The following is a 24,800-nucleotide window of genomic DNA, read 5'->3' as shown; positions in this document are numbered from 1 at the left end:
CTCCTCCCACTGTTGGCAGACAATGCCATCCTCTGCTGCATATGCAACTGGAGCCATAGGTTTCTCCATGTTTACTCATTGGTTGGTGTTTTAGTTCCTGGGAGCTGCTAAAGGTTTGATTTATTGATAACATTAGTTATCACATGGGGCTGAAAACCTTTCAGTTTCTTCAGTTCTTTCTCTAGCTCCTTCATCCCTGTGTTCAGTCTGATGGGTAGCTCCAAGTATCCTCATCTGTATCAGTACAGCTCTGGCAGAGCCTCTGAAGAGGCATCCACATCATGCTCCTGCGAGTAAGCACTTCTTGGCATCTGCCATAGTGCCTGGGTATAGTGGCTGAATATGGGATGAATCCCCCGGTTTCAGGAATATTTTTTCTCCAATCCCTGCTCCTCTATTTGTTCCTTTATTTCCTCCCGTGAGTTTTTTGTCCTCTTTTCTAAGAAGGACTGAGGCATCCACCTCCTGATTATCCTTCTTTTTATTTTCATAAAGTCTGTAAATTGGGTATTATGAGATTTTTGGCCTAGTATCTACTTATCAGTGAGTACATATAATGAGTGGTTTTCTTTCTTTCTTTCTTTTTATCATTTGCTTGCTTGTTTTGTAACTGGGTTACCTCACTCAGGATAATGCTTCTAGTTTGATCCATTTGCCCAGGAATTTTATGAAGTCATTGTTGAATAGCTGAGTAGTACTCCATTGTGTAAATGTACCACACTTTTCTGTATTATTCCTCTGTTGAAAGACATCTGGTTTTTTTTTTTTTTTTTTTTTTTGGCCTTCTGGCTATTATAAAGAAGGTTACAATGAACACGGTTGAACATGTGTCCTTGTTTTATGGTGGAGAATTTTTTGGGTATATGCTGAGAAGTTGGATAGGTAGGTCCTCAGGTAGTACTATGTCCAATTTTCTTGCAAACCCACCAACAATAAAGGAGAGTTCCTCTTCCTCCACATCCTCTCCAGGATATACTGTCACCAAAGTTTTTGATCTTAGCCATTCTCACTGGTGTGAGGCAGAATCTCAGGATTGTTTTTCTTTGCATTTCTCTAATGATGAGGATGTTGAACACTACTTTAGGTGCTTTTAAGCCATTCAGTATCCCTCAGTTGATACTTATTTGTTTAGCTCTGTACCTCATTTTTAATAGGATTATTTGATTCTCTGAAGTCTAACTTCTTGAGTTTTTGTTTTTGTTTTTCTTTTTGTTTTGTTTTTTTGGTATATTTTGAATACTAGCCCCCTCTCAGATGTAGGATTGGTAAAGATCTTTTGTCAATCTGTTGGTTGTGTTCTTTCCTTACAGGAGCTTTGCAATTTTATGAGGTCTCACTTCTCAATTCTTCATCTTAGAGCATAAACCACTGCTGTTCTGGACCAGAAAATTTTTGCTGTGTCTCTGTGTTCTAAGATTTGCCCCACTTTCTCTTCTATTAGGTTCAGTATACCTGGTTTTACATGGAGGTCTTTGATTCACTTAGACATAAGTTTTGTACAAAGAGATAAGACAGGATTGATTTGCATTCTTCTGCCTGCTGACTGCCAGGTGAACCAGCATTTTTTTGAAGATGCTGTCCTTTTTACATTGAAAGTTTTTAGCTCCTTTATCAAAAATCAAGTGACCATAAATATGTGGGTTCATTTCTGGGTCTTTAGTTCTATTCCATTGATCTACCTGCCTGTTGCTCTACCAATACCATACAGTTTTGATCATGAGTGATCTGTAATGTAGCTTGAGGTCAGGGATAGTGATTCCCCCTGAAGTTCTTTTAATTTTGAGAATCGTTTTTGCTTTCCTGGGCTTTTTGTTATTTCAAATGCATTTGCAAATTGCTCATTCTAACTCTATGAAGAATTGAGTTGGTATTTGATGGACATTATATTGAACCTGTAGATTGCTTTAGGCAAGATGAATATTTTTACTATGTTGATCTTTCCAATCCATGAGCATGGGAGATCTTTCCACCTTCTGAGTTCTTCTTCAATTTCTTTCTTCAGAGACTTGAAGTTCTTGTCAAAGAGATAGTTCACTTGGTTGGTTAGGGTTACACCAGGGTATTTTATATTCTTTGTGACTATTGTGAAAGGTGTCAGTTCTCTAATTTCTTTCTCAACCTGTTTATCCTATGAGTAGAGGAAAGCTACTGATTTGTTTGAGTTAATGTTATATCCAACTGCTTTGCTGAAGTTGTTTATCAGTTGTAGAATTTCTCTGGTGAAATTTTTGGGGTCACTTTAGTACACAATCATGTCATCTGCAAATAGTGATATTTTTTACTTCTTTCTTTCCAATTTGTATCCCTTTGACTTCCTTTTGCTGTCTATTGCTCCATCCAGGACTTCCAGTACTATGTTTAATAGGTAGGGGGAGAGTGGGCAGCCTTGTCTAGTCCCTGATTTTAGTTTCTCACTTTTAGTTTGATGTAGGCTATTGGTTTGCTGTATATTGCTTTTATTATGTCAAGGTATAGACCTTGGATTCCTGCTATTTCCAAGACTTTTTACTTGAAGATGTGTTGAATTTTGTCAAATGATTTCTCAGCATCTTTTGAGATGACCATATGCTTTTTTATCTATGATTTGAATTTATTTATATGGTGGATTATGTTGATTGATTTCCATATGTTAAACCAACCCTGCATCCTACGGATGAAGTCTACTTGATTATGGTGAATGATCATTTTGATATGTTCTTAAATTCGGTTTGCAAGAATTTTATTGAGTATTTTTGCATCAGTGTTCATGAGGGAAATTAGTCCGAAGTTCTCTTTCTTTGCAAGACCTTTGTCTGGTTTAGGTATGAGTGTAATTGTGGCTTTAAAGAATGAATTTAGTAGTGTTTCTTCAGTTTCTATTTTGTGGACTACTTTGGAGATCTTTGGTTTTAGGCCTTCTTTGATGGTCTGATTGAATTCAGAGGCTTTTGATGACTACTTCTATTTCTTTAGAGGTTATGGGGCTATTTAGATGATTTACTTGATGCTGATTTAACTTTGATAACTGGTGTCTCTTTAGAAAATTGTCCATTGCATCTAGATTTTTTAGTTTGGTTGAATAAAGGTTATTATAGGAGGATATGATGATTTCTTGAATTTTCTCAGTTTCTGTTATAATGTCTCCCCTTTTATTTCTGATTTTGTTAATTTGGATACTCTCTTTCCACCCTCTAGTTAGTCTAGCTAATGGACTATTATTAATATTATCAATATTGTTGCTTTTCTCAAAGAACCAGCTTTTGATTTTGCTGCTTGTTTGTATAGTTCCTTTTATTTCTAGTTGGTTGTTTTCAGTTCTGAGTTTGTTTATTTCTTGATGTCTACTCCTCTTGGGTATATCTGCTTCTTTTCATTTTAGAGCTTTCAGGTGTTCAGTCAAGTTGTTAGTTTCTTTCTGGAATCACTCAGTGCTATGAGCTTTCTTCTTAGCACTGTTTTCATTGTATCCCAAAAGTTTGTGTATGTTGTGGCTTCATTTTCATTAAATTTTAAAAAGGCTTAGATTTCTTTCTTTATTTCTTCTTTGACCAAGCTATGGTAGAGTAGAGCATTGTTTAGCTTTAATGTGTATGTGGGCTTTATATTGTTGTTGGTATTGTTGTTGTTACTATTATTGAAGACCAGCCTTAGTGCATAGTGATCTGATAAGATGCATGGTATTGTTTTCATGTTCTTATATCTGTTAATGACTATTCTGTGACCAGCTATATGGTCAATTTTGAAGAAGGTGCCCTGAGGTGCTGAGAAGAAGGTATATCGTTTTGCTCTTTATATTTTTTTGTTCTATTAAAATCATTTGGTTCATAACTGCTATTAGTTTCACTGTGTCTCTGTTAAGTTTCTGCTTCTGTGATCTGTCCATTGATGAGAGTGGTGTGTTGAAGTCTCTCACTAATATTCTGTGTGTGTGCAATATATGCTCTGAGGTTTAATAGAGCTTCTTTTCTGAATGTGGGTGCCCTTGTATTTGAAGCACTGATTTTCAGGATTGAGAATTTATATGGATAGATTTTTCCTTTGATGAGTAAAAAGTGTCCTTCCTTGCCTTTTTTGATGACTTTTCATTGAAAATCTATTTTATTCCTGATTAGGTTGGCTATTCCAACTAATTTCTTTGGACCTTTTGCTTGAAAAGTTTGTTCCCAACATTTTATTCTGAGGTAGTCCCTTTCTTTGTTGATAAGATGAGCTTCCTGTATGCAGCAAAATGCTGGGTCCTATTTTTGTATCCAGTCTGATAGTCTATGTCTTTTTATTGGGGAATTGAGTCCATTGATGTTAAGAGATATTAAGGAATAGTGATTGTTGTTTACTTCTAATTTGTTGTTGTGGGTAGAATTATTTTTGTGTGATTGTCTTCTTTTGGTTTAGTTGCAAAAAGATAATTTTCTTGCTTTTTCTAGAATGTAGTTACCCTCCTTGTCTTGGGTTTTCCATCTATTATTCTTTGTAGGGTTGGATTTGTGTTCAGATCTTGTGTAAATTTAGTTTTGTCATGAAATATCTTGGTTTCTCCATTTATGGTACTTGAGAATTTTGCTGAATACAGTAGTTTTGGCTGGCATTTGTGTTCTCTTAAGGTCTGCATGGCATCTGTTCAGGATCTTCTAGCTTTCATTGTCTCTGTTGAGAATTCTGGTGTAATTCTGATTGGTGCCTGTATATGTTACTTGTTCTTTTTCCCTTACTTTGTGCTTTTAGTGTACTTTCTTTGTTTTGAACATTTGTTGTTTTGACTATTATGCGTTGGAAGAAATTTGTTTTCTGTTCCAATCTATTTGGTGTTCTGTAGGGTTCTTTTATGTTCCTGGTTATGTCTTTCTTTTGGTTATTCAAGTTTTTTTCTATAATTTTGCTGAAGATATTTACTGGGCCTTTTAGGTGGGAGTCTTCATTCTCTTCTACACATATTATCTTTAGAATTTGTCTTCTCCTTGTTTCCTAGATTTCCTGGATGTTTTGTTTTGGGAGCTTTATGGTTTTTGTATTTTCTCTGTCTGTTGTGTCAATGAGTTCTATGGTATCTTCTGAGATTCTCTCATCCATCTCTTTTATTCTGTTGGCGATGCTTGTTTCTGTGACTCCCGACCTCTTTCCTAGGTTTTCTATCTCAAGGGTTGTTTACCTTTTGTTTATCTTTATTGTTTTTAATTCTGTTTTTAGATTCTGGATGTTTTTGTTCAATTCCTTCACCTGTTTACTTGTGTTTTCTGATGTTTCTCTAAGGGCTTCTACTTGTATTTCTTTAAGGGAGTTATTCATGTGCTACTCGAGGTCCCACAGCATCAACAGGACAAATGGTTTTAAGTCTAAAACTTGATTTTCTGGTGTGTTGGGTTATTCAGTACTTGCTGTGGTAGGAGATCTTGGTCCTGATGTTGCCAGGTTGTTTTGGTTTCTGTTTCTTAGGTTCTTGTGCTTGCTTCTTGCCATTTTGTTGTCTTTGATATTAGTTGATCTTGTCTCTGATTGTAGCTTACTCTCCTGTTCATCTTTGGATTCATAGCCTCCAGAGGGATATTGGTCCTGGGTGCTCAGCTTTTTATGAGCATGCAGTTAATTTTGAGCTTTACCTCTGGGCACAGATGAAGTCCCAAAGGATTCCAGACCCATGCAGTACTTCGATACCTGTGCCCTGAAATTACCCTCAGGTCTCTCTCTGGGGTATCAGGAGAGAGTGCTCCTGAGTCTCTTTTGGGTTCTCAGCTCTCTGAGCAGACTGTGTGTCCCAATGGCAGTGTCCAGCTCTGGCTCTGGACACAGATCTACATTCTTTACTTTGTGTGTATACACTGTGCTTGCTCAGGTGTGCCCACGAGTGCCACATAAGACACATGTACAGGTCAGAAGACAGTCTGTGGGGCCTAGGTCTTTTCTGTCCTGTGGGTTTTGAGCCTTGAACTCACATTATTGAACTTGGCTGCAGGCACCTTTACCTGATGAGCCATCTTATTGGCCACTTACATACATTTTTAAATGATTTTTTAATTTTATGTGCATTAGTGTTTTATCTGCATGTTTTGTCAGTGTGAGGATATTGGATTCCTTGGATCTTGAGTTACTGACATTTATGAGTTGCCATATGGGTGCTGGGAATTAAACCTAGGTCCTCTGAAAAAGCAGCCAGGGTTTATAACTACTGTGCCATTCCCTCAGTCCTCCAACATAATTTTAAAGCTATAAGTATAATAGAATATTTTTACCATGTGTCTTAAAAATATGTCAGTGCGTTTGACAGCAAAAGAGCTAAATCTATAACACTGCATCAAAATAGTCTCTTTAAATGTTCTGAACCTAAACAGACATGCTATTGAAGTCAGACAGGAATCAAGTTCACAAGAGCTAAACCAAGTTTACTATTAAGACAATTGTTTGTACAATGTAAGCAAACAAGTAATTACTCAATTTTCTGCTCAATTTGACTAGGATAGACACAGAAGTCGCTAAGTGTTTCGAATTTAGTAATATAGGGTTAAATCTAGGGGTCTTGTAAAGTCCTTGTTATGTAATTTAAAGAAACCTTAGTCTTCTCTGATGTTGTGGAGAGTAACTTGCAACCCTGAGATACTGATTTACTGTTTAGAAAAATGAATCAGTGTGACTCTGAAATCTTACAGGCTGGGAGACTTTTAAAGTCCTTAATTAGCACCAAACCCTGAATTTTACTATTTACCTTAATGAACCCTGGTGGTTTCTAGGGGCACTTGCCACCTGAGTTGTGTTTTTATATTCCTGCACCAGAGATTCAGGAATGAGCAAACATTCTCTATAAAGCATTTGCCCAGACCCCCAGGTAACCTCAGAAGCAGCCATTTCATTTTGTTATGGACACATCTGCATCCCTTAAGTCTCTATGCCAGAACCTTTCAGCCTGGATACCACAGATTTTGGCTATATTTGGAGATACCATTTTAAAGGAGATTAAGGTAGGGTGGAGTCTTTAAGGGGGCCATAGTCCAATTTATCTTAAAACAGAAGAGAGTATTTGGTCCTGAAGATAAACCCCAGGAGTTCACAGGCACAGAAGGTGGCCACATAAACACACAGTACAATGGAGATAAAGAAGCCTTGCTAGTCCTGTTCACATATCAGTCTTGGGCTTTCTGCTTGCAGAAGTAGGGGAATACTTTGTTGTTGTTTAAGCCAGGCAACTTTGTTGTTGTGTTCAACAGGCAAGTTTTATCTCAGACTTGTGATGATCCTTCTGTCATTGTCTCCTGAGTACAGACTGGGGTACTGACATTGACAATCACATCTAACTGAGTACCCGACAATTAAAAATACTTTTCCAGGTTTCCCTGTAAATGTAAGATGTGCTCTGTGTTCATACTGGAATGAGAGAGGACTTTTTCCAAGTCTCTGGTTTTATAGTGCACTGCCTATGAATGATTTATAATGTGCAATTTTTTTCCATTAATTTTTGTGAAGATCAATCTTTTTCCTGTCTGTCCTTTACCTAAAAGTGATATTAAGTTGTTCTCCCATAAGCAAAGGGTGACACAAGCTAAAAACCATGCTCTTAATAGTTAGAGATACAGATATTGACATTGATTTTTACATCAAATGAATCTGAAGGAGAGACTTGTCTCCACTCTCCAATGAATAAACAATATTATGTTTTTCAAAATTACATACTTTAATTGCAGGCCTGATATAAAAAATAAGGCATTTATATATTCTCAAGATGTTTGAAAAAATTATCAAATCCTTAAGTTGTACATATTTAATTTGCAGATGATTCTGGTTACACATTCATCCTATTTTTAATACCATTTTATCTTATTGATTTCAGGAAATAATGTTATTTTCATTTATAGTTTGGACATTTGCAATTGTGAGTAGATTTCTTTCAATTATACATATTCCTTTTCAGTCTCGGTAATTGCATTCTTACACTGGCCACCATGTTGATTTTAATAGGTTTGGCCCCCATAGACTCATGTGTTTGAATGCTTGACCCATAAGAAAGGGCAGTATTAGAAGGTGTGAGCTTGTTAAAGGAAGTGTACCTCTGTGGGGGTGGAGCTTTGAGGTCTTAAATGCTCAAGCTCTGTCCAGTGTGAAACAAGTCCAGCCTCATCCTGGTTGCCTTTGGATCAAGATATAGATCTCTCAGCTGTTCTCCAGCACCATGTCTGCCTGCACACTGCCATGTGTCCCACCATGATGATAATGGACTGAACCTCTGAAACTGTAAGCCAGCTCTAATTAAATGTTGTCCTTTATAAGAGTTTTCTTAGTCAGAGTGTCTGTCACAGCACTGGAACTCTTAAAATAGACATAGTGCAGCACAAGGTGAAGCTATGTGATTTTTCCCCCTTAATACATAATCATTTAGCCCAAATACAGTCTTCAGACAGTACTCATTTCTAACACTTTACATATATACCTTACTTTATCTACTGTTATCCAAATCTTCCTTGTGTCTGTGTGTTACATGTGTTGGTCTGGAGGCCAGAGGCTGAAGCCACATATCTTCTGCATCTCCATTTCCTTTCATTGTCATTGCTTGGTTTTGTTGTGATGGCTGGTTTTTAGGGTCCTTTTTATCATATATTTATTTATATTATGTGTGTTGGTGTTTTATCTGCAAGTATGTCTGTGTGAAGGTGTCAGATCTTCTGCAGTAGAGTTACAGGACAGCTGTGAGCTTTCATGCGGGTGCTGGGAACTGAACCCAGAGCTGGAAGAGCAGCCACTGCTCTTGCATCCCTCCAATGTCTTTGATTTTGCTTTTAAAGACAGGTCTAGTACTAAATCTGGAGCTTTCTCAATTTAGCTAGACTGGCTGACAATCCCGCTGCTGATGTCAGCTAGTCTCTGTCTTTCTCCTCCCCCCATATTTCTTTAGTGCTGGTGTTGCAGACATACTCTCTTATTTTCACAGCAAGCACCTTACCCATTGAGCCATCCCTCCAGTCTTCTGCAGTTACATTTATTTTCAACTTTCTATTTTAAACTGTTTCTTCATTATCTTACTCTGGACAGCCAGCATTGTTGTTCACAAAGACACCTGGAATGTTTTTATTCCTCATCCAACCTTCTTTAGGGACAAAGAAGCTTTTGTTTTACCTAAGGCAGTTTCACCTTTTCTGTAGTCATACCCAGTGAGCAGCCTGGAAAAGCCTGCGGTACCATTGCTACTGGGAAGGTGGGAGTTTGAAACCAGGCCTGCTGCTGGAATTCAACTAACCTTCCATAGAGGGCAGTGATGCTGAGGTTGAGGCTGCATGCAAATCAACTATTCAGAAACCAGTGGCAGTCTCCATAGCAGTGTGCTGGTCTGGACACACTCTGCCCTCACATGTGAGGAGAGCACATTTTCTGTTTGCTGGGTGCTAGGATCAAGGGTGTGCCCTACCTAGGCAAGAGATGTTGACTCATGCCCTTAATCCCAGCTCTCAATTGGATCTCTGAGTTTGAGGCCAGTGGGATCTACAGAGCAAGTTCCAGTGCAGCCAAAACTCCACAGAGAAACACACTCTCTCTCTCTCTCTCTGTGTGTGTGTGTGTGTGTGTGTGTGTGTGTAGGAATGCCCCTCCATGCCCAGCTCATCTGGACTTTACTTGATAGGCTCACTGCAGCTCCTTGTAATCCTGAGAACGCATATAAGCTACATACCCTGCATCCAGACCTGAGCAATGCAAACCTCTAACACAAGCCTCCTGTGTTTCTTCCCATCAGCAATGGGCTCAACACGCATGAGCACATGTGCACATGGACATGGCAGTTGCTGATAAATGCAGTGTACCTGCACAACAAAGAAAGCAGGGTCCCAGTCACTGATTAAAAGTAAAGAACCTGAAAAAACCCACTCTGGACTTCCAGTCAGTGAGAAATCACTTTTTACAGTTAAAGTTCTGTATGTTTTCTGTTACAAAAGCTTTAAAAAAAGAAATGCATTAACAATTTTAAAACAACTTTCAGATTTCTGGCAATAACAACTAGATGGAAGGTCAAGGCAAACCTAAGTATTAGATAAGTTCAGCTTTGCATTTCTGAGTGCCAGTGACATCTTATAATATTAAGCTGATAAGGTAGTTGAAAATGAATCACGCTCAAAAAGGTCTAGATAGGAATTCTTCAAGGAGAGTTCAATTGTGAATGCTGAGCATACAAGAAGAGCTGGGGACCAGCAACAGCTCTGGACACACCCAAAAAAGAGCCCAGCTGACTGGCCAGAGATGGACTCAGATTAATACAGGACTGAGCTCTGCTATGTTATGCAGAGGAAAGGAAAGCAGGCAGATACGGGAATCCCTGCTTTACAATCACTTTCACTTCAGAAATTTCATCAGGAGAGAGAAATCTAGTCACTTCTGCTAGGTTTTGTTTGTCATGAATATTCCTGCCACGTAACCCTGGAATCAGCTTGAGCCAACCTACTAAAAACAAAACAATACACCTAGACTGTACTGACAAGAAACCACAACATACATGAACAACCAGCACTGTTAAGAAATCTTGGGTCTGAGGAAGTTTGTACCTGGACTTGGAGAGATTCCCCACCAGAAGTCTCTGCTGTTAAATCTTACTTAACAGAGATTTGCCAGTCGAACCCCAGAATGCATAAAAATTCCAGCTGAAGGCCAGAGAGAGGATCCAGTGAATACAGATACATTCTACCAAGTTGATCTTGGGTTTGATCCCTGGGACCCACATGGTGGAAGAGAGAGAAAAGCCTCCTCTAAGTTTATCTTCACAATGTGTTCAAGTTCTCTCTCCACTCTCTAAAGAGCTGGTGGGACAAATGTACCTGGAAAAGTTAATAAATACAAGTCTTGAAAAGCACAAAAAGAAAAAAAAGCTACTGCAAAGTGGTGTTTACAAGAAAATGGACATTATTAGGAACATGATGTGCCAGGAGAAATGGTAAATGGCAATCCTTAAAATGGATACCTGGACAGGGGCTGTCTGGCCAGAAACAACTTCTCGTGGGCACTGCACAAGGACTTCTTGAGCTCAGCACATTGCTCCTTTTCTGAAAGCATAAGAGGGGACAGTCATTGTATGTTATGCAGACTCCACATGATCAAACAATGCCAAGAGTCTTCTGGAGACAAACATAACTACACATACATTCAAATATTAGTTTACCTTAGAAAATATGAAATTAGGCAGGTGTGGTAGTACACACCTTTAAGAAGCCCTATCTATAAACAAAGATCTTATGTTAGTGCAAAGAAGGTACACTGTGCAACTTGGAAGGTAGGGATTTCCAAATCTTGGGCCTTCAGAATGTGCTCTCTTTGTTCTGAAGTCCGAATACTGCTTTCCATCTAGACCACGAAGAGAACAACCAAGGCCATGTGGCAGAGACCACCAAATTTCACTGTATCCCACGTGGAACAGCCCATCATTTGCTGGGACAGACGGTCTGTCGAGCACCCTGCACATACTAGGCAAGTGCTCTACCACTGGCTATGTCACCAGATCCATTGGACCTTCTGTTGTGGACAAAACTGTAATCTGGACTTCATACTTACACCTGCCAAAGTCAAAGGTGGGCTTCAGACTGGCACAGAAGAACGCCTGGCAGCTGGAGCATTTGAGCATATCACACTCAACTGTGATCCAACTATATTTTGCACAGATAAGTGGAGACAGTTCAGGGGGCTTCCCCACCCATTTCAAAGAGTATTCATGTTAAGGAAAATCATGTATATGAAAACCAAGCATAATTAAAACTTGAACACATTCTTAATATAGGAATACATTCATTAAAAGCAGGCAGTAAAGAAAATAGCAAAGTCTTTCAGTTTTTCGGGTATGTATTGTAAACATGTATATGTGTGTACGTTTGCATGTGTAGGGGAACACATGTATGTGGAAGTCTGAGTTTGACATTGGGTGTTTTCCTAATGTTTGCCCACTTTATATATTAAGGCAGAAGTGTCTTTTTGAACCTGGAATTTACCATTTTAGCTAGTCTGGTGGAGGCTGAACTAATAGCTCAGAGGTTAAATGCACTTAATGCTCTTGCAAAGGACTCTGGTTCAGTTCCCAGTACCTACATGGTAGCTCAAAAACCATCTGTAACTCCAGGTCCAGGGGCTCTGATAACTTCTTTTGATGTCTGGACACCAGGCATACATGTGATACCTATGGTGCATAAACATTCATGCTGGCTAGCCAGCCAGCTCCAAAAATCCCATTTCTGCTTCCTGATTGCTGGGCTTACAGGTACACTGCCATTTCCACCAGCTTTTATGTGGGTACTGGGATCCCAACTCTCATCTTTATGTTTTATCCAGAGTCTTCTCCCTAACCTTCAGTGTTGTTTTTGGAGTAGAGTTCAATCTGTAACCCAGAGTTCAATCTCAACTCCTGAAGATTCTACTCGATTAAAGGTGTGAGCCACTATTCCAGCTACTAAAGATCACTTTTTATTTTTATTTAAGATTTACATTACATGAGTTTTGGCTGCATGTCTGTTTATACACTATGTGCATGCAGTGTCATAGAGGCCAGAAAGCATTGTATGCCCTATAATATGTGTTAAAGATGGTTGGAAACTGCCATGTAGGTGCTGGGCTTCAAACTCAGATCCTCTGGAAGAAGGGTCAGGGTTCTTTACGACTGAGCAATCTCTTGAGCTTCATTGCCATTTTTAAAATACAAGTTTTACAGGATGCTAGTCAATAAGCAGAGAGGAAAAATTATGAACATTTTGTTTAGAAAGACTCAAATGTTTTATAGCATGCCAATTGTTCTTGCTACTATAAAGGTGTAACAGATGGGCAATTTAGGCCCACAAGGACAGGACTATCTTGCACAGCATAGTGAGAATCTATCTTTTAAAAATAAAAACATAGTTGTAAGTTGAGCATGCCAGTGTATACCATTAATCCCAACACTGGGGAGGCAGAGGCAGGAAGATCTTTGAGGGTGAGGCCAGGCTGGTTTACAAGGACATCCAATATACCCAAGTCTACATAATAGAGGATACATCTCAAAGTAAATAAAAATTTTAATTATGTATGTATTATTAGGTATGCACACATCTGTGCCAGTGCCTCCCAGGCCAGAGGAATTGGTTTGGATTCCTGTGGATGGAATTACAGGCAACCTGTGAGTTAACTGAGCAGCAAGGACTTTTTGGTATTTTATTGAGACAGGGTCTCTTTGCAGTCCTGGCAGTCATGGAACTTGCTCTGTACTCCAGGATGACCTCAAACTCAAAGATCCACCTGCCTCTGCCTCACAAGTACTAGGATTAAAGGTGTGTGGCATGCTATCTTTTGGAAAAACACCCACACATATACAGCAAAAGATCAGAGTCAGCAGCACCTATCCCTTACAGTGCAGCAGTGTCTCTATGGTAACAACTCTGCAGCACATGGGACCACTTACAGAAACTGAAAAGGATATAGAAAAGATTCCACTCTGTGAAATGAGACTTCTTTGCTTGTAGATTCCAATCCAGGCTGTTCTGCTTGAGGCAATCTATCAACTGACTGGAATGTGGCAGATGTGTCCTTTCTGAAACCAAGTTACTGATCGCTATACTATTCTTTTTTCATAGATTTATTTATTTCTTATATACAAATACACTTTACTGTCATCATGCACACCAAAAGAGAGCATCAGATCTCATAACATATGGTTGTGAGCCACCATGTGGTTGCGGGGACTTGAACTCAGGACCTCTGGAAGAACAGTCAGTGCCTTAACCATTGAGCCATCTTTTCAGCATTGTGTCAATCTTCTTAAATCTTCTGAGCCTAACTATCCCACACACATCACATACCAAACCTAAACTAGATTTCCAGTTTCTAAAAATTATTTCAGGCATTCCTCTGCTTAATATACCTCATGACTTCACAATGCTAAATATCCTCTAAATTCTTCAGTCTGGGAGTCAGAACTCTTTACAGTTACCCAGCCTCTCCTACCTCATTCACAGTTCTCCAACAATGTTTTGCATAACTTTAGTACACACAAAATAAGGCCTTCAAGGGATTATATTTTTAATATTAATACAATTTAAAACATTTCCGAGAAAGAGTTATTTTTCTTTTTTGAGACAGAGTCTCACAATATACCCCACGTTGGCCTAGAATCCACAGAATCCCCCTATTTCAGCCTCGTAAGTGTTGAGATCACTACTGTGGGTAATATGTGTGTGTACTTGTGTATGTGTAATATATATCTGCCCAGGCACATGTATAGAAATCAGAGAAGAACTCTGTGGAGTCAGATCTTTTTCTTCTGCCGTTGTGTGGGTTCAGGGCTTGAACTCTGGTCACCAGGCTTGCATGAAAATCACCTTTACCTGATAAGCCATCCTGCTGGCCTATACATTCAACTCTCAATATAAGAAAAAATAGTTTAGATATTGTTATATACATGAACCCTTGCTTCTCACTACCTCAATTAGAAAACTCAAGTCATGGGCTGGAGAGATGTCCCAGCAATTAAGAGCACTGACTGCTCTTCCAGAAGTTCTGAGTTCAATTCCCAGCAACCACATGGTGGCTCACAACCATCTGTAATGGGATCTAATGCCCCCTTCTGGTGTGCCCGAAGACAGCTACAGTGTGCTCACATACATAAAAAAAATAAATAAATTTTAAAAAAGACAGAAAAACATTTATGAAATTGTCACCATGAGAAAAAATTTGCTCACATTAAGGCTGACTATATTTTAAAACAGTATTCACGGTATCATAATTCAATGTTAACATGCTACTAGATATTAACTCTTTTTTCTCCTCTACTTCCACGCTACACTTCTTTCTGGCACGGGTTGGCAAATTAGCCTGGAACTTCTGATTATCCACCTTCCAAGGACTTAAGAGTTTTATGATATTATTACCAGTTTAATAAAATGCTAGGGATTAAATCTTGAGCTCAGTATATGCTATGTTATCTAATTCCCAGCCCAACATTAAATATTTAAAAAAGGAAGAAGAGAGGGAAACGGCATGTTACCACATAACTTCATTTTCCTACCTTGCTAACTTTTTACTGTGTGGTTTTTTCATTTACAATTCCATGTAATTTGCTTTTTACATTTAAGATTGTTCTTCAGTGAAGGGGTCGCTAAGCTTCACTATACTGTGAGACTCCACTGGCTTTAGTATTCAGCTAACAGTTCTCTCAAAAAAAAATTACAAATTTTTGCTAGTGATGTGGTGTCAGGTACAACCGGAGGCAACTGAAGCCAAGCAATCAGAGAAGCCTTGCATCTTTCAGAGTTCAGGAATAATACAACCTCACCCACCAAGTCACAGACTGAATTTACCTGCTGCACTCCCCGCCCCCTGCTCCAGCGCCTAGGGTTAAGTGGCTCAGAAACTTACATTCTGAGTTAAGTCTCGCCCCCTGGTCTATCAAAATAGTGACTGTAAGTCTCACCCTTTCCTGGTTATCTTAAAGAATTTTTAAGAGTGGTTATATTCTTTAAATGTAGGTATTTTATTGTCTGATGAATTAGCATATTTAGATTAACAAAGAGTTCTCTTTTTTGATATAGATTTCTATGTAGTCCTGGAATTCAAGAGATCCACCTGCCTCTGCCTTTGCTTCTGGAATACTGGGATTCAAGTTATGTGCCACCACAATAAAGGGTTTTAAAGGCGATGGCACTCCAGATTCAGAAGGGCTGAAGTACTCTATTGCAGCCTACAAATAAAAGTGAAAGACCCTCGTCCAGAGGACCTTTATCTGAGGGGACCCCAGGACCCAAGAATCAGCTGAGACCACTGGCTGCAATCAGTAGGAGGGATTATTTGATCAAAGTACACAGGTACCTGCAGGCACACAGTCTCTTGGAGGACTTGCGCGCCAGACAAAGGGGCAGTCCCCTCTAATAGGGCTTGGGGGGCAGAAGCAAGGTACAGAAGCAGAAGCATAGCAACAGGGTTCTAATTGGTTAGTTTAAATGTGGCCAGGGAGTGAGCCTGAAAATATGTCTCTAAGGACACGGCTCCTGGTACCAGCTGGGGCTGCAGCTTCTGAGAATAGTTGCTTTGGGCTTATCTAAGTGTGGAAACTGTGGCAGAAATATGGCTCCAAGGAAAAAACTCCTGGTACCAGTTGGGGCTGCAGCTTCTCTGAAAGCTGGGCTTATCTGAGTGTCTTCCTTTCTTTTTCTATTGTAAGCTGGCCACCCACCAGTATCTTGCTTGGCCACCTGGGACCCTGATCTAGCCTCCCCCGTGTGTGCACAGCCTTACAGAAATGGCATTTATTGTTGCTAAGCGGGGGGTCTTTTAAAAGTCACACCGTACTCTCCTAAATTACAATTTTTTCCAGGTAAGGAAACAATAGTGTTTAGGTGAGAACAAATAATTTGAAATCTTTCATAGGATTGTGTTATTATTGGAAGAAGTCTATGGCTTTGACCCTCAACCTCCATTCCTTAGCAACCATTATTAACTTTTGCCCTGGTATACTGGGAAAGGTCGATAAAGTGGTGAACAAAAGAGATGAGCTTGTCAGCGCTGGGGGAATACAACCCACAGCCTCACACAAGCTAGGTAACCAGTCTACCACTGAGCTATGTGCTAAGGTCCATCCTATCTTTTTAAAATTATGACTATATGAAAGAGTTAAAATTTCAAGTTGGCCCCACTGACCCTGCTTTGAGGACAAGTATGCTTCAAGTCTAATAGCAAAATAACTTGTTTAAAGAAATGGCCCAAACCCAAACCGGCTAGACTCAATAAGGTCTGGGCTGGCCTTGCAGTCCTGAGATAAACAAAGTATGAAGGTCAGTGTGCCCCAAAACAGATTGGTCTAGAGTTGAATCATATCCAAAAACAGACAGATAGTGCCAATTTGAATAAACCAATGAAATTATTATGTGCTTGTTGCCAACTGCTTATGTAATTTTCCCTATAAATATGTCCCCCTAATTGAGTTCAGGGTCATTATCTCTGTCTCCTGCGTGAGATATGTATCGGCCCGAATCTCCGTCATTAAACTCCCTCGTGCTTTTGCAGGAAGAAGGTCTCTCGAGTTTCATTGGGTAACCCCGTGTCCTGAGACTCGAGTGGGGGTCCCCAAAAGGGGGTCTTACATATACATACTTTAAAGAATGCTCACTGAGGACCTAATTTGGCTGCAGAGTCTTTTTAAAAGAAGATTTATTTGTTTTATATGCATACATTGTATTTGTCTTCAGATACACACCAGAAGAGGGTATCAAATCTCATTACAGATGGTTGTGAGCCACTGTGTGGTTTCTGGGATTTAAACTCAGAACCTCTGGAAAAGTAGTCAGTGCTCTTAACCACTGAACCATCTCTCGAGTCCCCATTGGCTGCAGAGTCTTGAGAAAACCATCTGTATGATGCCTCTGAGTGTCAGAGGTAGCAGCAGGAGTTTCAGAAACTCTGGGCCAGCCCTACCTGCAAAGTTCAGGGTCAGCCTAGCTTACATTTTAAAAGGGAGTGGACCTGGAGCGAAGACTAAGCCATTAAGAGTGTTTATTTTTCTTGCAGAAGACCTAGATTCAGTCCCAAGCATCTACACAGTGGTTCATAACTATCCCTTTTCACTGGGGATACAAGGCTTTTTGTCAACCTCCCAGGGCACATGGTACACAAGCATAACATGCAGGCAAAACATTCATACACTTTAGATAATGAAACCAAATGTTTATTTTAAAGTGAGGGAGGTTTGGTGCTAGAGAGGTGAGTCAGTGGTTAAGAGCACTGTCCGCTTGTGTGGTTTTGGTTTGGTTTCTGGTACCCATGTTGGGTATGTAGCTCATTAGCACCTGTGATTCAAGTTCCAGGGAATCTGATTGTCCTCCATTTGTTTTTCTAGGCAACTGCATGAAGATGTATACATGCCTATTCTCTCTCTCTCTCTCTCTCTCTCTCTCTCTCTCTCTCTCTCTCTCTCTCTCTCTCTCTCTCACACACACACACACACACACACACAGACACACACACACAGAATTAAATCTTTAAAAGAAACTACTTTTTGTAGAGCAGCAGACGGAGAGGTGGGGAGGGGTTTGTAAACCCCAGTTTTTTGTATGTTTGTTTGCTTGTTTTTCAGATATGGTTTCTTTATGTAGCCCTGGCTGTTCTGGAACTATCTCTGTAGACCAGGCTACCCTTGAACTCACAGAGATCTGCCTCCCTCTTTCTCCCAAGTGCCACCACTACCATGTGGAAACCCAGTCTTAGTACTGAAGTGGGCTTGTTGGGAAGAAACCTGCACAGGGTCTTCCAAAGCTGGAAGACTGATTGACAGGGATGATGAGCAAAGGAGACAGCAGGCTCAGCTCTCGTCTTTCAGCCTATGTCCTATGGCTCCTGACTATAACACAGTTCCTAGACACTGGAACTTGAAACCCATGGATCTATCATATAGGTTTAGAAGCAGGCAGATCTCTGTTCATTTGAGGCTACCTGGTCCCCATAGTTTCAGTTCAGTCAGAATTCCATGAGGCTCTCTTTCCAAAATATGAGGGAAAAGGGAAGAAAAAAAGCCCTCTTACTGCAGAATTTGGTCATATGCCTGCAGCCATCCAAGAGCCAGAAATTTCAGCAAAACCTTATCTTTAAACCTTATCTTAATTACAAGCTTGGATCAATGCAACTTAAGAAGCCACAGACTCATATGACACCTAAGTGTGGCTTTCCTGAGATGCCTGAATCCATGTCTGGGCAAGTGTCCCTAATCTTTTATTCTCTAAATGTATTTATTTGTGTTAATGATTGTCCTGCTGAATGTATGTATGTGTGAGGGCCATGAATGAGCCCCAGGTCCTCTGCAAGGGGAGACTGGTTTACTACTGAGGAGTCTCTTCAGCCCCATTGGTCTTTTGTTTTGGTGCTTATCCATTACTATTATTTTCCTTTTGTGTTTGTGATGTAGATAAATGTACACATTGCTGTACAGATGTGTATGCACTCGTGTGTAATTGCAATTTTGGAAATTTGGTCTCTTTAAAAAACTGAGAACCTGGGCTGGAGAGATGACTCAGTGGTTAAGAGCACCGACTGCTCTTCCAGAGGTCCTGAGTTCAATTCCCAGCAACCACATGGTGGCGCACAACCATCTGTAATGGGATCTGATGCCCTCTTCTGGTGGGTCTGAAGACAGCCATAGTGTACTCATATAAATATAATAATAAATAAATCTTTAGAAAAAATAAGTTTAAGATTATTTTCTGCTACATAGGATGTTCAAGGCTTGCCTGAGCACGCGCTCTCTCTCTCATCAAGAGTTCTATAATTTATTCTGTCCTCACACAGTATGACCATGTGAATGCTCTTTCTGGTTGTTAACTTGAGTACATGTACAAGGAACTATAATCCAGAAATGGAGGGCACACCTGTGATCAGGACCTTGAGGCATAGTGACCATGAAAAGCACAGGTCCAGGTGAGGTACTACAACCCTTTAATCCCAGGAGACAGTGGCAAGCAGATGTGAGGTCCTGGGGAAAAGCAAGTTCCAAATCCAGTTATAGACACCTATATTTGGGCCACACCTTCTTCTGGAGGCCTACTTTATGACAGTGGAGGAGGAGGAGTCACTTTCTTCGCCTGCTTGCACTTACTTGCCATCACATCTGTTGGGACCTACTTCTTAAGGATTCCAGCTTATACAGAAGACCAGAAGAAACAGCCAGCCTCCTGGGACTGAGAAACTTCTAGATTCTTGGACTTTCCATTCACAGCTGCCCACAGTTGCACTACAGATTATCAGTCATCCCAACAAGTTCCCTTAATATATAGATACATTGCATAAGTTCTGTGACTCTAGAGTCTCCTGACTAAAATATAGGCTATTGACTATCTACAGGAAAGAATTTCCTAGCTCCTGCTACTTCCTGGGCAGTTACCCACAAATACAACTTTTGAATGAATGACTTTTATTTTTTGGAGTGGTATTCAGTTTACAGCGAATTACATAGAAAGTACAGATAGTTCACAGCCATCTTGTGCCTGATGTGCAGTTTCCCTATCCAGCCAGGCCAGTGTGTGGCTCATTGGTTAGAATCAATGAACCAGTGTTGCCGCATCATTACCAGCCAAAGTTCATCATCGACACACTGTAATCTAGAATTCTTTCTTTGAAAAGTATTTTTTTAAGATATGTACTATATATAAGTACAGTGTAGCTGTCTTCAGACACACCAGAAGAGGGCATCAGATTCCATTACAGATGGTTGTGAGACACCATGTGGTTGCTGAGAATTGACCTCTGAACCTGTGAAAGAGATGTCAGCACTCTTAACCACTGAGATATCTCCCCAGTCCTGAAAACTCTTCTTAAAAACTTTTCATGGGAAAAAAAAATCAAATCTACATTTTTTTGTTTAATTTGTTTGTATACCAGCCTGGCCTCAAACTCACAGAAATCCATCTGCTTCTGCTTTCTGGGTGCTGGGACTAAAGGTGAGTCACCTCACCCAGCTTTAAAACTTTGTTTCAAAACTAGGGAGACATACAATAAACTCTGAGGATCCATTATCTAGCTGCAACAAGCATCAATTCTCAGCTATTTCTAATCTGATCGATCACCTTTCTCCAGGATTCTCCAGACTACTCTACCACATTCCCAGCCTTTACTCTTAGCCACTGGGCTGTTTTTTTGAGCTCTGTCATAGGATTTTTTTGTATATCTTTTTCCACATAATTTTCTTTATTAAATGTTTGCTAATTTTCTCCATTAAATATTTGCTTTTTATGCTGGGCAGTGGTGGCGCATGTCTTCAGTCTCAGCAGCTGGGAGTTAGAGAGGCAGGTGGATCTCTGATTTCAAGGCTGGTCTACAGATTAAGTTCCAGGGCTAAACAATAAACCTGTCTTGACAGCCACACCCTCGATTTGTTCTTTTTCAGTTTATGAACAGTGTTTGCACCTGTGGCAGCATGGCTGCACATTGAGTTCATGTTGGCCATAGAGGCCAGGAAAGGGGGTTGGGTTTCCTGGAAATGGAGTCACAGATGGCTGTGGGCCACTCTGTTGGTGCTGTGAGTGGAATACAGTTCTTTTGGAAGAGTTCTCAGTGATTTCAACAGGCAAGTCATCTTTCCAGCTAACCCTGCCCCCTCCCAATCCTTCCCTCTGTTGCCAGTATTCCACTTTATATCTCTGGCTGGCCTAGAACATATGTAGAACAGACTAGCTCCAACTCACAGAGATCTACTCGCCATTACCTTCTGAGTGGTTGGAATTACTAGCATGTACAGCAGCTTTTGAAAGATTTATTATTTACCTGTGTGTGTATGAAGTTATGTGTACTCTGTGTGTAAAGAACTGAACTACAGGTAGTTGTGAACTGTCTACTGAGGATGGTGGGAATCAAACCTGCATCCTTTAGAATAAGTTCTCTTAACTGCTGAGCCATAGCTCTTATTTTATTTAAATATAACCACCGAGTGCAGTTGGCCTTCCCTGTGTGTGTGGGTGTGGATTTATACACTGGAGCGTGAGCAACTACCAGAAGCCACACGGTTGAAGGCAAATGACCCTCATCCAGTAGCCATCAGTTGTGCAGTGTTCCTCAGCTAGAAGTAGAGCTTTAGGACTCTGCTTCCTCCACACAGACCTGTGCTGGGATGTTGAGCTGCCTGGTCCTGTGCAGGCAGCCATAGCTGGTGTTTATCTCAAGTGCAATGAGTAGAGTCTCACAGTGCTGCCTCCCACCTTTCGGTTCCTGCCTTCTCTCTGCGTTTCCCCACTGAGCCATTCAACTGGCCCTCATTGTTCCTCCCTTAAGCCTAATTCATTACCATGTTATATTGTCAGGTGATGCTAGTGGTGGCAGACATTCCAGGAGAAGGTCTCTTAATTTGTTAAGGGTGGCAAAATGGTCCTACCATTCCTTAGTTATATAGAGTTCTCCTAGCAAGACAACATTTCTTGGTGCTGGAGAAACGGCTCAATTATTAAAGAGCACTGACTGTTCTTCCAGAGGTTCTAAGTTCAAGTACCAGCAACCACATGGAGCCTCACAATCTGTAATGGGATCCAGTGTCCTCCTCTAATGCAGTCATATGCATAAAATAAGTGAAGAAACCTTATATTAGAATCAGGCTGTTCACTTGGTACAATTCTTTTGTAAAGAATGTATGCATATGAGTGTTTTGTTTGTATGTGTACCTTATGTGTGGGGGAGGCCAGAAGAGGGAATTAGACTCTGTGACTGGGATTACAGGTGTTTGTAAATTGACATGTGTGTACTAGGAATCAAATCTAGTTCTTCTGGAAGAGTAGCCAGTGCTTTGAACTGCTATGTCATCCCTCCAGCTGTAGGAATACAATTCTTTTGAAAAATTAACACTCATTAAGTTTTTTTCCCCTTGTTTTAAGTCCACAGGCTTTGGGGCTTGATTGGGGACAGTCTCATAAATTACAGGGTGGCTTTTAACCTGTTATATACCTAAGGCACTTGAATATATGGGCCTCCTACTTCTACCAGTAAGGTGTTGTTCTTAGGAGACAGGCAGCACCATCACCAGTGAGACGTTGGGCTGGGGAGATAGCCAAGTACCATCACACTGGACTTGTGTTTGTCCTGCCTTTTTTTTTATTAACTTAACTTAATAATTTAATATGTCCCAGCACCTGGAGGCGGTTATGAGAGATTTTCTGATTCTGGATTTGTAGTTACAGATGGGTGTGAGCTGCTCTGTAAGTACTAGGAATTGTAGTCAGGTATTCCATTGACCAGCCAGAGTTCTGCACACATCCTTCTAGCCCCTGGTTTTTTGTTTGTTTGTTTGCTTGTAGAGACAGGTTTTTTTTTTTACCTGGAAGAGAATTGTCAGGAATGATGCATTAGACCTTGCCATGTTTTGTGTGTGTGTGTTTGTTTGTATGTGTGACTAGTGTTGATTGTACCAGTAATATTTATTTAGATAGTTTTGAGAACCTGATTTTTTCTGAATTGTATTCACTGTCGTGACTTGTTATCCTATGTAGTAAAAAAAAGAAATCAATTGATTAATTTGAAGATAAATAAGTGAATATTACTTATTCAAAGAGACAATTACTAATATTTGTGTTATGGTTTTAATGTGTGCCAGGAATGTTCATTAACCCATTTGTGCATGCCATTAAAATAAAATTGAGTCATTTGCATATAATCAAATATACCATGAATTGGATTAGAAAAGGACAGTATCAGACAGGGTATTCTGAAATTGCTAACTATGTGATCTTTAACAAGGAGAAAAGAAGACTTTTTTTTTTTTTTTTTTTTTTTTTTTGGTTATGCCTAGTTAACAACAAAACCCTTGGTTTTGTGCATCACTAGCCTAGAATTTAAATCCCTTGGCAAGCACGATTCCAAGTTTGCTCTCTGCCTGCAATCTTTAAGTCTTTGTGCATGGATTAATAATTACACCATGAACTTCATGTGGGCATTCTCAGGGTACTGTAACTTATTGGTGCAGTTCCACTCTGCTACCACACGAGGGAAGTATAAGCCATGATTTCAAATAAGGGCCTGAAGGGTGGAGCTATTTCTACCTTCTCTTAGTGTGAGAGGATAAGAACAGACATTTGTCCAAAGGTGAAGATAAAACGTGCTTAGGCTGTGAAAATTGGAGAAGTGGAGTCATCAGTCTTTGTTCTGCATCCTTCCTTCTGGATGGCATTCAGCTCCTTCTTCCCACACAGGTGGTCTCCATCTTAACCTCGTTCTCAAATTAGAAAATATCTGAAATCTCAATAATAGACTTTGATATAAATAATATTTTTTTTCAAACCAATCCTTTGTTCTCCTAGGTATTGCATAGTATAGCTCTTTATTCTTTTTTGAAATAATTCAAAATATTTTAAGTGGAAATTGAGGAATAGGAATGTGTAGGTCTGTTTTATGGCTGATGCTGGAAACCTATCTTTTCCTCCTTTTTCTTGATTTTGTTTTTGTCTTTGTGTTTTTTGTTTGTTTGGTTTATTAATTTTCCATCTCTCTTGACTTCTATTCCTATTTTCCAACTCATACTTCTTTACCAAGGCTTCCACATACTGGAAGAACCTTTTTCTTTTTTGCATTTCTGTCTTGTGTCTGGTCCCTATGAAACAAAGCAGTACATCTGGTAGCCGTCCTGGAATGCTCCCATTTTTTCTCAGGGATGGTGTCCTTTGAGAAAGTCTAAAAGACAAAATCTTACTCCATAGCACGTAGACCAGGGTGACTTCAGACTCAAAGAGATCTTCTGGTCTCTGTGTCCTGTGTGCTGGAATTAAAGGCTTGTGCTGCTGTGCCTGGTTTGGTGGTAGGCTTTACCTCTCTACTTATGGGAATCTGAAGTCGGGGTTTCTGTAAGATCTCCACCAACATCATTTGAAACTGGCTAGTCTTGTTCATTTGCATCTGTTGTAAGTAAACCTTTATTGTCCTTTAGAGTCACTGCAGTGGCTTCCTCAGCAGCCTTCCTACTTCTGCTAGAACCTTCCATTCACAGACCACTGACAGGAAAATACAAATCTTTTATAACCTCTACTTACCGCCATTTACTCGTAGCTGTTTTGCTTTTAAGATAGTCTCCTCTTTGTTTAGGCTGGCCTTGAACCTTCTATCCTCCTGTGTCAGCTTCTAGGGTACAGGCATGCAGGCGTGCAGAAACACAGGCATGTGCACATACCTAACCACGTTTGCTGCTTCATTGTGTTCACAGTAAGGCTAAACCCTTAGGGGGTCCTAACAGGCACCACACCATGTGCCCCTTGGTTGGTCCTCTTTGGGTTCTGTGCTCTCTGCTTTCTCACCACAGGAAGCCATGCACAAACCTTCTGTCCAGGAGGAGCCTTCACACTTCCTTCTTACTAACTTACCTTTACTGGATCTCAACTGTTATTTTCCATAGGAGCTTT

At 40.1% G+C, this 24,800-nt stretch overlaps 1 pseudogene across 1 annotated transcript in view; it reads right to left on the bottom strand.

Moving 5' to 3' along the window:
* Nucleotides 1–24,440, bottom strand: part of LOC308416109 (fasciculation and elongation protein zeta-2-like) — a 39,783-nt pseudogene extending 15,343 nt beyond the window's left edge. Inside the window, exon 1 of the transcript in view lies at nucleotides 24,435–24,440. The product of the transcript in view is annotated as a fasciculation and elongation protein zeta-2-like (transcript). The remainder of the gene's footprint in view (nucleotides 1–24,434) is intronic.
* Between the last annotated feature and the right edge of the window lie 360 nt (nucleotides 24,441–24,800).

Source organism: Micromys minutus, assembly GCF_963924665.1.
Source record: "Micromys minutus genome assembly, contig: SCAFFOLD_112, whole genome shotgun sequence".
Lineage (NCBI taxonomy): Eukaryota > Metazoa > Chordata > Mammalia > Rodentia > Muridae > Micromys > Micromys minutus.
Note: the sequence above shows the minus strand (reverse complement) of the source record. Positions and strands in the feature narration are given on the sequence as shown.